Here is a 16,985-nt window from a genome sequence, read left to right as displayed (position 1 = left end):
GTGTCAGAAGGGCAGAGGACGGTGTCAGTAGAGCAGTGGACGGTGTCAGTAGAGCAGTGGACGGTGTCAGTAGAGCAGTGGACGGTGTCAGCAGGGCAGAGGACGGTGTCAGTAGGGCAGAGGACGGTGTCAGTAGGGCAGTGGATGGTGTCAGTAGAGTGGATGGGGTCAGTAGGGCAGTGGACGGTGTCAGAAGGGCAGAGGACGGTGTCAGTAGAGCAGTGGACGGTGTCAGTAGAGCAGTGGACGGTGTCAGTATGGCAGAGGACGGTGTCAGTATGGCAGTGGATGGTGTCAGTAGGGCAGTGGAAGGTGTCAGTAGGGCAGTGGATGGTGTCAGTAGGGCAGTGGATGGTGTCAGTAGGGCAGTGGATGGTGTCAGTAGGGCAGAGGACAGTATCAGTAGGGCAGTGGACGGTTTGAGTAGAGCAGAGGACGGTGTCAGTAGAGCAGAGGACGGTGTCAGTAGAGCAGTGGATGGTGTCAGTAGAGCAGTGGATGGTGTCAGTATGGCAGAGGACTGTGTCAGTAGAGCAGTGGATGGTGTCAGTAGGGCAGAGGACGGTGTCAGTAGGGCAGAGGACGGTGTCAGTAGGGCAGAGGACGGTGTCAGTAGGGCAGTGGACGGTGTCAGTAGGGCAGAGGACGGTGTCAGTAGGGCAGTGGACGGTATCAGTAGAGCAGAGGACGGTATCAGTAGAGCAGTGCAGTGGACGGTGTCAGTAGGGCAGAGGACGGTGTCAGTAGGGCAGAGGACGGTGTCAGTAGGGCAGAGGACGGTGTCAGTAGGGCAGTGGACTGTATCAGTAGAGCAGTGGACTGTGTCAGTAGGGCAGTGGATGGTGTCAGTAGGGCAGAGGACGCTGTCAGTAGGGCAGAGGACGGTGTCAGTAGAGCAGTGGATGGTGTCAGTAGGGCAGAGGACGGTGTCAGTAGGGCATTGGACTGTATCAGTAGAGCAGTGGACGGTGTCAGTAGGGCAGTGGATGGTGTCAGTAGGGCAGAGGACGGTGTCAGTAGGGCAGCGGACGGTATCAGTAGAGCAGAGGATGGTGTCAGTAGAGCAGTGGACGGTGTCAGTAGGGCAGTGGACGGTGTCAGTAGGGCAGTCGACTGTATCAGTAGGGCAGTGGATGGTGTCAGTAGGGCAGTGGACGGTGTCAGTAGGGCAGAGGACGGTGTCAGTAGGGCAGAGGACGGTGTCAGTAGAGCAGAGGACGGTATCAGTAGAGCAGAGGACGGTATCAGTAGAGCAGTGCAGTGGACAGTGTCAGTAGGGCAGAGGACGGTGTCAGTAGGGCAGAGGACGGTGTCAGTAGGGCAGAGGACGGTGTCAGTAGGGCAGTGGACTGTATCAGTAGAGCAGTGGACGGTGTCAGTAGGGCAGAGGACGGTGTCAGTAGGGCAGAGGACGGTATCAGTAGAGCAGAGGACGGTGTCAGTAGAGCAGTGGATGGCGTCAGTAGGGCAGAGGACGGTGTCAGTAGGGCAGAGGACGGTGTCAGTAGGGCAGTGGACTGTATCAGTAGAGCAGTGGACGGTGTCAGTAGAGCAGTGGACGGTGTCAGTAGGGCAGTGGACTGTATCAGTAGAGCAGTGGACGGTGTCAGTAGGGCAGTGGATGGTGTCAGTAGGGCAGTGGACGGTGTCAGTAGGGCAGAGGACGGTGTCAGTAGAGCAGTGGACAGTGTGTCAGTAGAGCAGTGGACGGTATCAGTAGAGCAGAGGACGGTGTCAGTAGGGCAGTGGATGGTGTCAGTAGGGCAGAGGAAGGTGTCAGTAGGGCAGAGGACGGTATCAGCAGAGCAGAGGATGGTGTCAGTAGAGCAGAGGACAGTGTCAGTAGGGCAGTGGACGGTGTCAGTAGGGCAGAGGACGGTGTCAGTAGAGCAGTGGACGGTGTCAGTAGAGCAGTGGACGGTGTCAGTAGGGCAGAGGACGGTGTCAGTAGGGCAGTGGATGGTGTCAGTAGGGCAGTGGACGGTGTCAGTAGAGCAGAGGACGGTGTCAGTAGGGCAGTGGATGGTGTCAGTAGGGCAGAGGACGGTATCAGTAGAGCAGTGGCCTGTGTCACCTGGTGAGAACTGTATATATGGATGGTGTATGGGGAGGTGGAGTACTGTATATATGGGGGGGACTGTATATATGGAGAGGACTGTATATATAGATTGTGTATGGGGGGAGAACTGTATATATGGGGGGGACTGTATATATGGATGGTGTATGGGGGGGAGGACTGTATATATGGGGGGAACTGTATATATGGATGGTGTATGAGGAGGAGAGAGAGAACTATATGGATGGATGGTATATGGGAGGGGGCCGGCAGAACTGTATATATAGTGTATGGTGGGGGGAGGGGGGTGTACGTATATATGTATGTATAGTGTATAGTGGGGGGAGGGGGGTGTATGTATATATGTATGTATAGTGTATGGTGGGGGTGTATATATGTATGTATAGTGTATGGTGGGGTGTATGTATGTATGTATAGTGTATGGTGGGGGAGGGGGGTGTATGTATATATGTATGTATAGTGTATGGTGGGGGGGTGTATATATGTATGTATAGTGTATGGTGGGGGGTGTATGTATATATAGTGTATGGTGGGGGGAGGGGGGGTATGTATAGTGTATGGTGGGGGGAGGGGGGGTGTATGTATAGTGTATGGTGGGGGGTGTATGTATATATGTATGTATAGTGTATGGTGGGGGGAGGGGGTGTATGTATAGTGTATGGTGGGGGGGAGGGGGGGTGTATGTATGTATAGTGTATGGTGGGGGAGGGGGTGTATGTCTATATGTATGTATAGTGTATGGTGGGGGGAGGGGGTGTATGTATATATGTATGTATAGTGTATGGTGGGGGGAGGGGGGTGTATGTATATATGTATAGTGTATGGTGGGGGGAGGGGGGGTGTATGTATAGTGTATGGTGGGGGGTGTATGTATATATATATGTATAGTGTATGGTGGGGGGAGCGGGGTGTATGTATAGTGTATGGTGGGGGGAGGGGGGGTGCATGTATATATGTATGTATGTATAGTGTATGGTGGGGGGAGGGGGGTGTATGTATATATGTTTGTATAGTGTATGGTGGGGGGTGTATTTATATATGTATGTATAGTGTATGGTTGGGGGAGGGGGGTGTATGTATAGTGTATGGTGGGGGGAGGGGGGTGTATGTATAGTGTATGGTGGGGGGGAGGGGGGGGTGTATGTATATATGTATGTATAGTGTATGGCGGGGGGAGGGGGGTGTATGTATAGTGTATGGTGGGGGGGAGGGGGGTGTATGTATATATGTATGTATAGTGTATGGTGGGGGGAGGGGGGTGTATGTATAGTGTATGGTGGGGGGAGGGGGGGTGTATGTATATATGTATGTATAGTGTATGGTGGGGGGAGGGGGGTGTATGTATATATGTATGTATAGTGTATGGTGGGGGGAGGGGGTGTATGTATATATGTATGTATAGTGTATGGTGGGGGGAGGGGGGTGTATGTATAGTGTATGGTGTAGGGAGTGGGTGTATGTATATATGTATGTATAGTGTATGGTGGGGGGAGGGGGGTGTATGTATATATGTATGTATAGTGTATGGTGGGGGGAGGGGGGTGTATGTATAGTGTATGGTGGGGGGAGGGGGGGTGTATGTATATATGTATGTATAGTGTATGGTGGGGGGAGGGGGGTGTATGTATAGTGTATGGTGGGGGGAGGGGGGGTGTATGTATATATGTATGTATAGTGTATGGTGGGGGGAGGGGGGTGTATGTATAGTATATGGTGGGGGGAGGGGGGTGTATGTATGTATGTATAGTGTATGGTGGGGGGAGGGGGTGTATGTATATATGTATGTATAGTGTATGGTGGGGGGAAGGGGGGTGTATGTATATATGTATGTATAGTGTATGGTGGGGGGAGGGGGGTGTATGTATAGTGTATGGTGGGGGGAGGGGGGTGTATGTATAGTGTATGGTGGGGGGAGGGGGGGTGTATGTATATATGTATGTATAGTGTATAGTGGGGGGAGGGGGGTGTATGTATATATGTATGTATAGTGTATGGTGGGGGGGAGAGGTGAGAGTACTTTGAAATCCTGACATGGATGGTAAAAACTTACCTTACAAGCTGGGCTCCAGTCCCAGCGCTATCTGTGCACACACTCCAGCAGGGAATGGGGAGGCTCCGCCCACCTCCTTGTCCCTTCTGCTGGCAGCCAGAGGATTGGAGGCGAGCACCGGCCGGTAACATGGAGGCTCCGCCTCTGTGTCCCGACTCCGTCCTGCACTCAGACAGCTGAGCAGGAGCAGAAATCAAGCAGCGCTAAGGCGGCGCTACAGAACGGAACTCCACGGCCGCACTGATGACACAGCTTCGGCACAGGGAGCCACGGGTCTGAGATGAATAATGTGCCCGGGTCTCAGGCGGGCAGAGACCCGGGCACATGTTTCAAAACCCATACTGTCCGGGTGAATCCCGGACAGGTGGCAACCCTACAGAAGCCAGGTAATTATGATGATGCTAAGATAAAATAGGACAATGTATTTTAGTTAGTTATTCACCGTAGTTTTGTTAAGTATTGGACCAGCAACGTAAACATGTCAGGTCTATTTTATTTTAAGTTGCTTTGCCATGAACACGGATACCCAATAATGGGACACAGATACCCATGATGGTCAGCTTCTGGCCATTGATTCAGCTGTCAGCAGAGCAGTGCATTGCCTACAGCTCCCTGACTGGACTGGTCTAATGCCGAAATTCTAGTTTTGTAATGAAAAAATATAAATTTGTTCTGTAAAGACTACCTTAAATTCTTCAATAATAATATATATAATATATGTAAGAAACATAATTCATATATAATGTGTGTTCCAAGAAGCATGACCTATATTCAGCTGGATTAATTCCATATTTAATCACATCTGTAGTTATATTAAAAGAGAATGTAATTCCACAAAAAGTACATTGAAACAACTCAACAAGAATGTGTGCCTTGAATTCCAGTGTATATATATAAAATAATTTCTCCCAAAATAATATGCTTACCTATTGATCCCACAACACTGCGCTGCAATGAAAAACTTGGTCACATGTTGACACAGATTGCATTGTGTTAAACAGCTCATTCAAATTCAATAAGCAGAAATGCACAGCCGTGCACAAAAAAATAAAAAATAAGCAGGCTGGGAGAGCGCATGCGCGGAGCTCCATGGATGGCTGCCTGAGCCGAGAGCTTCGTTCCAGCCTAATGCAGCGGCGCCCGTAGCAGACAAACCTACAGTCATACAGACTGAAAATTCTACAGGCAGACTAACTACTTAAAGAGGAACACCCTCCTATATTCTTATTTTTTTAGGAGGGACTCCGGACCATAATTTGAGTCTTTAAATTGTGAGGGGAAAAATCCAAAATGGCCACCGATATGCAGAATACAGAACCCAGTGCATTCTGCCTAACAGATTTCAACCCTGAGACACTGAAATCTACCTCAGGGCTTCAGACAGGCACTCCTCAGGTATTTATACCTCAACTGTCATACTCTGAACCCCTTACTGGCCACTCAATACCTGACCATTCCATAGTCTCCTCTGGACTAAATTTTTCCTCTCAGATTACCTCAGTCCCCTCAGAAGCTCTTTCAGGGGAGCAGGCATTTATTTTGACGGACCTATTTCAAAGGTTTTCAGAACTCCTTGATAGAGGGCTAGCAAACACAGCGGCTAAAATTACTGGAGACCTGAAAGCCAACTTTCAAAATATTGGAACAAGAATTGATGCTATAGAGCACAAATTGTAGGAAACAGCGGCTGCATCAAACCAAAATGCGAAACAGTTATATACTATCCAAGAACAATTAGATTTTACCATTTCCAGAATCGATGAACTTGAAAACAGATCTCGCAGGTATAATATTAGGATCAGAGGGCTTCCTGAATCTGTTTCGGACATACCATCAGCAGTCCAGGAAATGATCAGAACCATACTTCCTAATATCCCCCAGCACCGTCTAGAACTGGATAGAGCCCACAGAGCCCTAGGACCTCCTAGAAAGGATGGAAAACCCAGAGACATTATCGCCAAGCCCCATTTTTATGCCGTAAAAGAAGAGATCATGAAACAAGCCAGATCTGCCCCGCAAATACTCTGCCATGGCCACCCAATTCAGCTTTTTGCAGATCTATCCCCCTCCACACTGCAAAGAAGGAGGGCATTGAAGCCTCTTTTACTGGTCCTCACTCAGAAAGAGATAAAATACAGATGGGCCTTTCCACTAGCAGTCAAGTTTACTGACAAAGGGAGATCCTACTCCTTTTCCAGCTTCCAGGAAGGGGAGAGATTGCTATTACAACTCAAACTCATCTCGCAAGAATTGAAAATGGATACCGCCACTGCCTGTCCCAGCCTGACCAAAAGGCCCAACCCGACGAGCCCACAAAGCCCACTTTTGAACAAGGGAAGGGCGAAGAAAAGCTAGGACGACAGACCCCCCTGAATAATGACTCCTACACCATTTTTGTTACTTGTCTCTTAAAAGGATATAGAAACCGCTCACAGACCTTTCTGTGACACTTCTTAGGGGCTTTTACCCTCAATTGCTATTCTAGTCCCCTTGTCGGTTTTATAGTTATTCACAATGCTACAGACTTTTTTTTTTTTTCCTTTTTGCCTATAGGTTCCATCTATACGCTTATAGGCTTTAACAGCATATATCAGTCATTGATGTCTAGGTCTTAATGAAAAATCTTAATTTTTAGATGACTGTGACAATGCATAATTGTATAAGTCAATCTTATAGTGCTATTTTTATTAATAATTTTTTCCTGCTGCGGGCCCCCTGTATGGGGCTGGTCCACATGCACTTTCACCTATTCCTTAGAAACCAGTAGGTCTCTGGGGACTAGGTTGTCTGTACCCTTTGGGTCAGACCTCTATTGTTATTTCTTCCAGGCTTCGGGGGGGTGTCTCCTCTCCCGAACCCTGATTCTGTATGATAGGAGACTTTCCTTTTTCTTTTTTTCTTTTTCTTCTTTTCTCTCCCTATTCTCTTCCCCCTTTAATCGATACGTGTCTAACCTGTCTTTACGTTACAGAAATCCACATTCTCAGATTAACAACGCATATAATCCTCCATTCTTATCCAGTATATGAGGTCATTATCATGCTTTTGGTCAGCAGACTTCCTAGGGTGAGTGAAGATTTAAATCAAGAGTACATTCTAATTGACTTTCATGGCTGACAACATACAGACCTTCCTTAAAATAGCTACTCACAATGTTCAAGGCCTTAACTCCCCAAATAAAAGAAGAAAAATTCTGGATTACCATAAATCCCTTAACATAGATATCCTCCTACTTCAAGAGACGCATTTTCCTATACGGTATAGTCCCAAATTTATACACCCACACTTCCCCCAATTTCACTTATCTAGCGCTGAAAATAAAACGAAAGGGGTAGCTATCATTTTTTCAAAATCGTGTAAATTTGAAAAGAATATAGAGTATACTGATCCTGAGGGGAGAATCCTTTTGGTACAGGGTACAATAGAAGGACACCTATACACTATAGTATCTTATTATGCTCCCAATAGAGGACAGGCTGTCTTTTTTAAGACTATGATGGACACATGCTTGCGGGCACAGTCATTTTTGGGGAAGATTTAAATGTAGCATTCGACCAGACTTTGGATAAATCTAAACCCTTAAAGGATCAACTATCTCGCCCAACCAAAGAAAGTCATAAAATTGCAAGAATAATTTCTACTCATGCATTAGCTAATGCCTGGAGGAAACTAAACCCCACTAAACGGGATTTTACACATTATTCACACCCTCACAATGTTTATGCTAGAATAGACCATATTTTGACCCCCACATACCTAATACTATCAATTTGCAGTGCCCACATTAACCACTTGACGACCGCCTCACGACGATTTACGTCGGCAAGGTGGCACGGACAGGCAAAATCACGTACATATACGTGATTTGCCTTCCGCGGGTGGGGGGTCCGATCGGTCCCCCCCCCGGTGCCCGAGGCGGTCGCCATTTCTTCCCGGGCGATGAGAGGTGAGGGGGAGGCCATCCATTGTTGGCCACCCCCTCCCGATCGCTCCCGGCGAATGAAAATGCTTCCTTTCCCTCTGTAATGTAAACAGAGGGAAAGGAAGTGATGTCATCCCTCCTCGAGTCGGTCTTTTTGATCCGGCGCTGAGGAGAGAAGACATCAAGTAAGTCTGCACAACACTACACTAACAGTAGAACACGCCAGACACACTTGTCACCCCCCATCACCCCCCGATCACCCCCCTGTACCCCCTGTCACTCTGACACCAATAGCATTTTTTTTTTTTTTTTTGCATTGGTGTCAGTTTGTGTCAGTTACAAGTGTTAGGGCAGTTAGGTTAGCCCCCTTTAGGTCTAGGGTACCCCCCCTTAGGTCCAGGGTACCCCCCCTAACCCCCCCTAATAAAAGTTAACCCCTTGATTACCCCCCGTCACCAGTGTCGCTAAGCGATCGTTTTTCTGATCGCTGTATTAGTGACACAGGTGACGCTAGTTAGGGAGGTAAGTATATAGGTTTGCTGTCAGTGTTTTATAGCGACAGGGACCCCCATATACTACCTGCTAAAGGTTTTAACCCCCTGATTGCCCCCTAGTTAACCCTTTCACCAGCGATCACCGTATAAGTGTTACGGGTGACGCTGGTTAGCTAGTTTGTTTTTTGTAGTTTATTACAGTTTATTACAGTTTATTACAGTTTATTATAGTTTTAGGGCACCCGCCGTTTATTACCCTATAAAGGTTTAACCCCCTAATTGCCCGGCGGTGATATAAATTACATTTTTAGGGTCAGATAAGGTCTGCGTCGCCCCAGGCAGCGTCAGGTTAGCGCCAGTACCGCTAAAACCTACGCACGCAGCATACACCTCCCTTAGTGCTATAGTATCTGAGCGGATCGATATCTGATCCGATCAGATCTATACTCCCCAGCAGTTTTAGCGGGATCAGCCGAGATACCTGCTAGCACCTGTGTTTTGCTCCTCGGCCCAGCCCTGCCCAGCCCACCCAAGTGCAGTATCGATCGATAACTGACACTTACAAAACACTAAGCACACATAACTGCAGCGTTCGCAGAGTCAGGCCTGATCCTTGCGATCGCTAACAGTTTTTTGGTAGCGTTTTGATACAGTCGCTGACAGTCAGGAGCTTTTTTGCCTGTGAGTCTCACTAGTGTACCCCTAAATTTAGAGCCCAAAATGGCAAATCGAAGGTACACTAGTGAAGAGGCCTACACGTTTCTGAGTATGACAGATAGTGAAGAGGAAGTCACTCATCTGTCAAGTTCAGGCTCAGAATACGAACCTGTAGAGGACAGCGGCTCCATGACAGATAGCTCTGACGACAGAGTTGTGGTCCCTGCTAAGGTCAGGCGTACCAGACCCCAATCTTCTTCTGTCCTTGAAGTGCAAGAACCGCAGGGCTCTCGTATGGAGCAGAGAAGTACTAGCGCCGCTATTCCTTCTGGTGAACTGGCAAGCACCAGCGGCCTAGTACACCCTGGTCGTACATCCAGCACTGCAGTATCACGTGGTGACGTGGCGAGTCCCATAAGTGCAGTTCAAGCTGGTGAGGTGGCAAGCACTAGTAGTGTCCCGCTGCCACCAAGAAGACAAAGACAGGCCCGTCGTGCCCATAGTGCCCTTCCTGCTGCATTGGCCAATCCGAATTGGGAACCCTCCACTTCTGCAGCACCCGTACTTCCCCCTTTCACTGGCCAACCCGGAATTCAGGTGGAAACAGTTGACTTTACGCCACTGGATTTTTATTCACTGTTTTTCACCGAAGATCTCTATAGATCTATTGTGGACCAAAGCAATTTATACGCTGGTCAACACATCGCCGCTAATCCCCAGTCCTCCCTTGCCAGAGATTGGAGACCAATTACGGTCTCCGAATTTAAGACCTTTCTGGGCCTTTCCCTCCTCATGGGGTTGAATAAAAAGAGTAAGTTGCGGTCATATTGGTCCACTGACCCAATTTACCATTCACCCTTGTTCTCTGCTTCCATGGCCAGGGCACGATACGAGCAGATTTTGCGGTTCATGCACTTCAACGACAATGAACTCTGTCGTCCTCGTGGAGACCCTGCATACGATCGGCTCTACAAAATTCGGCCCCTTGTAAACCACTTCAACCAACGTTTTGCAGACTTGTTTACCCCCCATCAAGTTGTCTGCATTGATGAGTCCCTGATTAAATTTTCTGGCCGCTTGTCATTCAAACAGTACCTTCCCAGCAAGCTTGCCAGATACGAGGTCAAGATGTATAAGCTCTGTGACAGGGCCACAGGCTATACATATAGTTTTATGGTTTACGAGGGCAAAGATAGTCACGTAGAGCCGACAAACTGCCCTGACTACATAGGAAGCGCTGGCAAGATAGTGTGGGACTTGGTGTCACCCTTATTCGGAAAGGGGTACCACTTGTACGTGGACAATTATTATACGAGCGTGCCACTTTTTAGTCACTTGTTTGATCAGCAGATTGGAGCATGTGGCACCGTGCGACCTAATCGCCGGGGCTTTCCCCAGCGGCTTGTAGATTCCCGTCTTAGGCTGGGGGAGAGAGCCTGCTTGAAGTATAATAATTTGCTCGCTATGAAGTGGAGGGATAAGAAGAATGTTTTCGTTCTCACCTCCCTTCATGCAGACACGACGACCCAAATTCCTACGGCGACTGGTGTTGTGGAGAAACCCCTCTGTGTCCACGAATACAACCTTAATATGGGAGGGGTGGACCTCAACGACCAGTTGTTGGCGCCGTACCTAGTTGCCCGTAAGGCCAGACGCTGGTACAAAAAAGTGTCTGTTTATTTATTTCAATTGGCTTTGCTGAACGCTCATGTGCTATACAGAGCTTCAGGACAGACTGGATCCTTCCTTAAATTCCAGGAAGAGATCGTCAGAGCCCTTCTGTTTCCAGACGGTGCTCTACCTCACCTTCCCCAACCAAATGCAGTAAGCCGGCTGCATGAGCGGCATTTTCTTTATGCCATCCCGAGTACCCCTACCCAACGAGCCCCCCAAAAAAGATGTCGTGTCTGTAGCAAGCGCGGATTTAGGCGTGACACCCGGTCTTATTGTCCCTCCTGTCCTGGCAATCCTGGTCTTTGCATGGGTGAATGCTTTGAACGCTACCATACATTAGTTGAGTATTAGCGTAGGGTTCAGCACTGCACAGACTAGGCACACTAACACAGGGTCTCCCAAGATGCCATTGCATTTTGAGAGACCCAAACCTGGAACGAGTTACAAAAGTTAAAAGTTACTAAAAAAAAGTGTAAAAAAAAAAATTAAAAAAAAATTAAAAAAAATAAAAACACAAAAAAAAATATAAAATAAAAAAACCAAAAATAGTTGTTGTTGTTTTATTGTTCTCTCTCTCTCTATTCTCTCTCTATTGTTCTGCTCTTTTTTACTCTATTCTATTCTGCAATGTTTTATTGTTATTATGTTTTACCATGTTTGCTTTTCAGATTTTTTATACTTTACCGTTTACTGTGTTTTGTTGGTAACCATTTTATTGTTTTCAGGTACGCCATTCAGTTGCAGCGCGGATTTATTTATCTTGACAGCAACAGCGTTTGCTCCCACGATATATAAAGCCGTGACTCCAGCGCTGTCGGAGGTGATTTCACCACCACAGTTACATACTTCAGCATATATGCCGAAGCGTGGGGGCAGCAGTGGGTGGAGGAGCAATTTGCTCCTGCCTTTTGCGGGAGGATGCCCCCATGCTTCGGCATATATATATTTTAGGCACAGGTTGCGTTAAATGTTTTATTTTTTACTATGTTTTTTTTTTTGTATTTGCTTTGCAGGTATGGTAAGTCTTACTGTTATACTGTAATGTTACTTTGGTTTATTGTTAACCATCATTTGCTTAGCAGGTACGCCATTCAGTTGCAGCGCGGATTTATTTATCTTGACAGCAACAGCGTTTGCTCCCACGATATATAAAGCCGTGACTCCAGCGCTGTCGGAGGTGATTTCACCACCACAGTTACATACTTCAGCATATATGCCGAAGCGTGGGGGCAGCAGTGGATGGAGGAGCAATTTGCTCCTGCCTTTTGCGGGAGGATGCCCCCATGCTTCGGCATATATAAATGGTGCATGTATGTCCATCATTAGAAGTGGGTGGATGAAGGGAGGTATTCTAATGGTGGGCATACCCACCGATCAATATCTTTTTTTCGTTCAGCCCACAGGCTGCATGAAAAAAAAGTTTACAATATATGCCTAACAAGGACCAGCAACGTACTGGTATGTTGCTGGACTTTGAGTGGTTATACCAGAATGATGCCTGCAGGTTTAGGTATCATCTTGGTATCATTCTTTTCAGCCAGCGGTCGGCTTTCATGTAAAAGCAATCCTAGCGGCTAATTAGCCTCTAGACTGCTTTTGCAAGCAGTGGGAGGGAATGCCCCCCCCCCCACCGTCTTCCATGTTTTTCTCTGGCTTTCCTGTCCCAACAGGGAACCTGAAAATGCAGCCGGTGATTCAGCCAGCTGACCATAGAGCTGATCAGAGACCAGAATGGCTCCAAAAATCTCTATGGCCTAAGAAACCGGAAGCTACGAGCATTTCATGACTTAGATTTCGCCGAATGTAAACAGCGCCATTGGGAAATTGGGAAAGCATTTTATCACACTGATCTTGGTGTGGTCAGATGCTTTGAGGGCAGAGGAGAGATCTAGGGTCTAATAGAGCCCAATTTTTTAAAAAAAGAGTACCTGTCACTACCTATTGCTATCATAGGGGATATTTACATTCCCTGAGATAACAATAAAATTAATTTAAAAAAAATAAAAATGAAAGGAACAGTTTAAAAATAAGATAAAAAAGCAAAAAAATAATAAAGAAAAAAAAAAAAAAAAAAAAAAAAAGCACCCCTGTACCCCCCTGCTCTCGCGCAAAGGCGAACGCAAGCGTCGGTCTGGCGTCAAATGTAAACAGCAATTGCACCATGCATGTGAGGTATCACCGCGAAGGACAGAATGAGGGCAGTAATTTTAGCAGTAGACCTCCTCTGTAAATCTAAAGTGGTAACCTGTAAAGGCTTTTAAAAATGTATTTATTTTGTCGCCGCTGCGCGTTTGTGCGCAATTTTAAAGCATGTCATGTTTGGTATCCATGTACTCGGCCTAAGATCATCTTTTTTATTTCATCAAACATTTGGGCAATATAGTGTGTTTTAGTGCATTAAAATTTAAAAAAGTGTGTTTTTTCCCCAAAAAATGCGTTTGAAAAATCGCTGCGCAAATACTGTGTGAAAAAAAAATATGAAACACCCACCATTTCAATCTGTAGGGCATTTGCTTTAAAAAAATATATAATGTTTGGGGGTTCAAAGTAATTTTCTTGCAAAAAAAAATTATTTTTTCATGTAATCAAAAAGTGTCAGAAAGGGCTTTGTCTTCAAGTGGTTAGAAGAGTGGGTGATGTGTGACATAAGCTTCTAAATGTTGTGCATAAAATGCCAGGACAGTTCAAACCCCCCCCAAATGACCCCATTTTGGAAAGTAGACACCCCAAGCTATTTGCTGAGAGGCATGTCGAGTCCATGGAATACTTTATATTGTGACACAAGTTGCGGGAAAGAGACAAATCTTTTTTTTTTTTTTTTTTTTGCACAAAGTTGTCACTAAATGATATATTGCTCAAACATGCCATGGGAATATGTGAAATTACACCCCAAAATACATTCTGTTGCTTCTCCTAAGTATGGGGATACCACATGTGTGGGACTTTTTGGGAGCCTAGCCGCACACGGGACCCCGAAAACTAAGCACCGCCTTCAGGCTTTCTAAGGGCGTAAATTTTTGATTTCACTCTTCACTGCCTAGCACAGTTTCGGAGGCCATGGAATGCCCAGATGGCACAACCCCCCCCCCTAATGACCCCATTTTGGAAAATAGACACCCCAAGCTATTTGCTGAGAGGTATAGTGAGTATTTTGCAGACCTCACTTTTTGTCACAAACTTTCGAAAATTGAAAAAAGAAAAAAAAATACATTTTTCTTGTCTTTCTTCATTTTCAAAAACAAATGAGAGCTGCAAAATACTCACCATGCCTCTCAGCAAATAGCTTGGGGTGTCTACTTTCCAAAATGGGGTCATTTGGGGGGGTTTTGTGCCATCTTGGCATTTTATGGCCTTCAAAACTGTGATAGGTAGTGAGGAGTGGAATCACAACTTAACGCCCTTAGAAATCCTGAAGCCGGTGCTTGGTTTTCGGGGCCTCGTACGCGGCTAGGCTATCAAAAAGTCCTAAACATGTGGTATCCCCGTACTCAGGAGAAGCAGCAGAATATATTTTGGGGTGTAATTCCACATATGCCCATGGCATGTTTGAGCAATATATCATTTAGTGACAACTTTGTGCAAAAAAAAAAAATTGTCACTTTCCCGCAACTTGTGTCAAAATATAAAATATTCCATGGACTCAACATGCCTCTCAGCAAATAGCTTGGGGTGTCTACTTTCCAAAATGGGGTCATTTGGGGGGGGTTTGTGCCATCTGGGCTTTTTATGGCCTTCAAAACTGTGATAGGCAGTGAGGAGTGAAATCACAACTTTACGCCCTTAGAAATCCTGAAGGCGGTGCTTGGTTTTCGGGGCCCCGTATGCGGCTAGGCTCCCAAAAAGTCCCACACATGTGGTATCCCCATACTCAGGAGAAGCAGCTAAATGTATTTTGGGGTGCAATTCCACATATGCCCATGGCCTGTGTGAGAAATATATCATTTAGTGACAACTTTGTGCAAAAAAAAAAAAATTGTCACTTTCCCGCAACTTGTGTCAAAAAATAAAATATTCCATGGACTCAACATGCCTCTCAGCAAATAGCTTGGGGTGTCTACTTTCCAAAATGGGGTCATTTGGGGGGGTTTGTGCCATCTTGGCATTTTATGGCCTTCAAAACTGTGATAGGAAGTGAGGAGTGAAATCAAAAATTTATGCCCTTAGAAATCCTGAAGGCGGTGCTTGGTTTCGGGGCCCCGTACGCGGCTAGGCTCCCAAAAAGTCCTAAACATGTGGTATCCCCGTACTCAGGAGAAGCAGCAGAATGTATTTTGGGGTGTAATTCCACATATGCCCATGGCATGTTTGAGCAATATATCATTTAGTGACAACTTTGTGCAAAAAAAAAAAAGTGTTACTTTCCCGCAACTTGTGTCAAAATATAAAATATTCCATGGACTCAACATGCCTCTCAGCAAATAGTTTGGGGTGTCTACTTTCCAAAATGGGGTCATTTGGGGGGGTTTTGTGCCATCTTGGTATTTTATGGCCTTCAAAACTGTGATAGGTAGTGAGGAGTGAAATCACAACATTACGCCCTTAGAAATCCTGAAGGCGGTGCTTGGTTTTCGGGGCCCCGTATGCGGCTAGGCTCCCAAAAAGTCCCACACATGTGGTATCCCCATACTCAGGAGAAGCAGCTAAATGTATTTTGGGGTGCAATTCCACATATGCCCATGGCCTGTGTGAGAAATATATCATTTAGTGACAACTTTGTGCAAAAAAAAAAAAAAATTGTCACTTTCCCGCAACTTGTGTCAAAAAAGAAAGTATTCCATGGACTCAACATGCCTCTCAGTAAATAGCTTGGGGTGTCTACTTTCCAAAATGGGGTCATTTGGGGGGGTTTTGTGCCATCTGGGCATTTTATGGGCTTCAAAACTGTGATAGGTAGTGAGGAGTGAAATCAAAAATTTATGCCCTTAGAAATCCTGAAGGCGGTGATTGGTTTTCGGGGCCCCGTATGCGGCTAGGCTCCCAAAAAGTCCCACACATGTGGTATCCCCATACTCAGGAGAAGCAGCTGAATGTATTTTGGGGTGCAATTCCACATAGGCCCATGGCCTGTGTGAGCAATATATCATTTAGTGACAACTTTTTGTAAATATTTTTTTTTTTTTTTTTGTCATTATTCAATCACTTGGGACAAAAAAAATAAATATTCAATGGGTTCAACATGCCTCTCAGCAATTTCCTTGGGGTGTCTACTTTCCAAAATGGGGTCATTTGGGGGGGTTTTGTACTGCCCTGCCATTTTAGCACCTCAAGAAATGACATAGGCAGTCATAAACTAAAAGCTATGTAAATTCCAGAAAATGTACCCTAGTTTGTAGACGCTATAACTTTTGCGCAAACCAATAAATATACGCTTATTGACATTTTTTTTACCAAAGACATGTGGCCGAATAAATTTTGGCCTAAATGTATGACTAAAATTGAGTTTATTGGATTTTTTTTATAACAAAAAGTAGAAAATATCATTTTTTTTTTAAATTTTCGGTCTTTTTCCGTTTATAGCGCAAAAAATAAAAACCGCAGAGGTGATCAAATGCCATCAAAAGAAAGCTCTATTTGTGGGAAGAAAAGGACGCAAATTTCGTTTGGGTACAGCAAGTTAAAGCGACGCAGTGCCAAATTGGAAAAAGACCTCTGGTCCTTAGGCAGCATAATGGTCCGGGGCTCAAGTGGTTAAAGACACAGCCCTATCTGACCATTCAGTGGTTGTCATAACTATATGTTCTAGTATGCTAAGTAGAAAGCGAGGTCATTGGAAATTAAATGAGTTAATTCTATCTAACCCACATAATGTAGAGATAACTGATAAAGCACTTAAAGATTATTTCTCTTTTAATGACACGGGGGGACATTTCATCTGAAACTCTTTGGGCTGCCCATAAGGCCTTCATTCGGGGTAAAATTATTCAAATCTCTACCCAAACCAAAAGAGAACAAAGAGCTGAAATAGAGCGTCTAGAAACTGAATTTACTACCCGCAGACCTCACCACAAACGAGATCCATCCTTGGTCTCTATCTCCCTATTAGATAAAGCTAGACTGGATCTCAACCTAGCCCTCACTACGCAAGCAGAAAATGCAATAAGATGGAGTAGT

Source organism: Aquarana catesbeiana, linkage group LG03 (genome assembly GCF_042186555.1).
Source record: "Aquarana catesbeiana isolate 2022-GZ linkage group LG03, ASM4218655v1, whole genome shotgun sequence".
NCBI lineage: Eukaryota > Metazoa > Chordata > Amphibia > Anura > Ranidae > Aquarana > Aquarana catesbeiana.
This window is presented reverse-complemented; position numbering follows the sequence as displayed.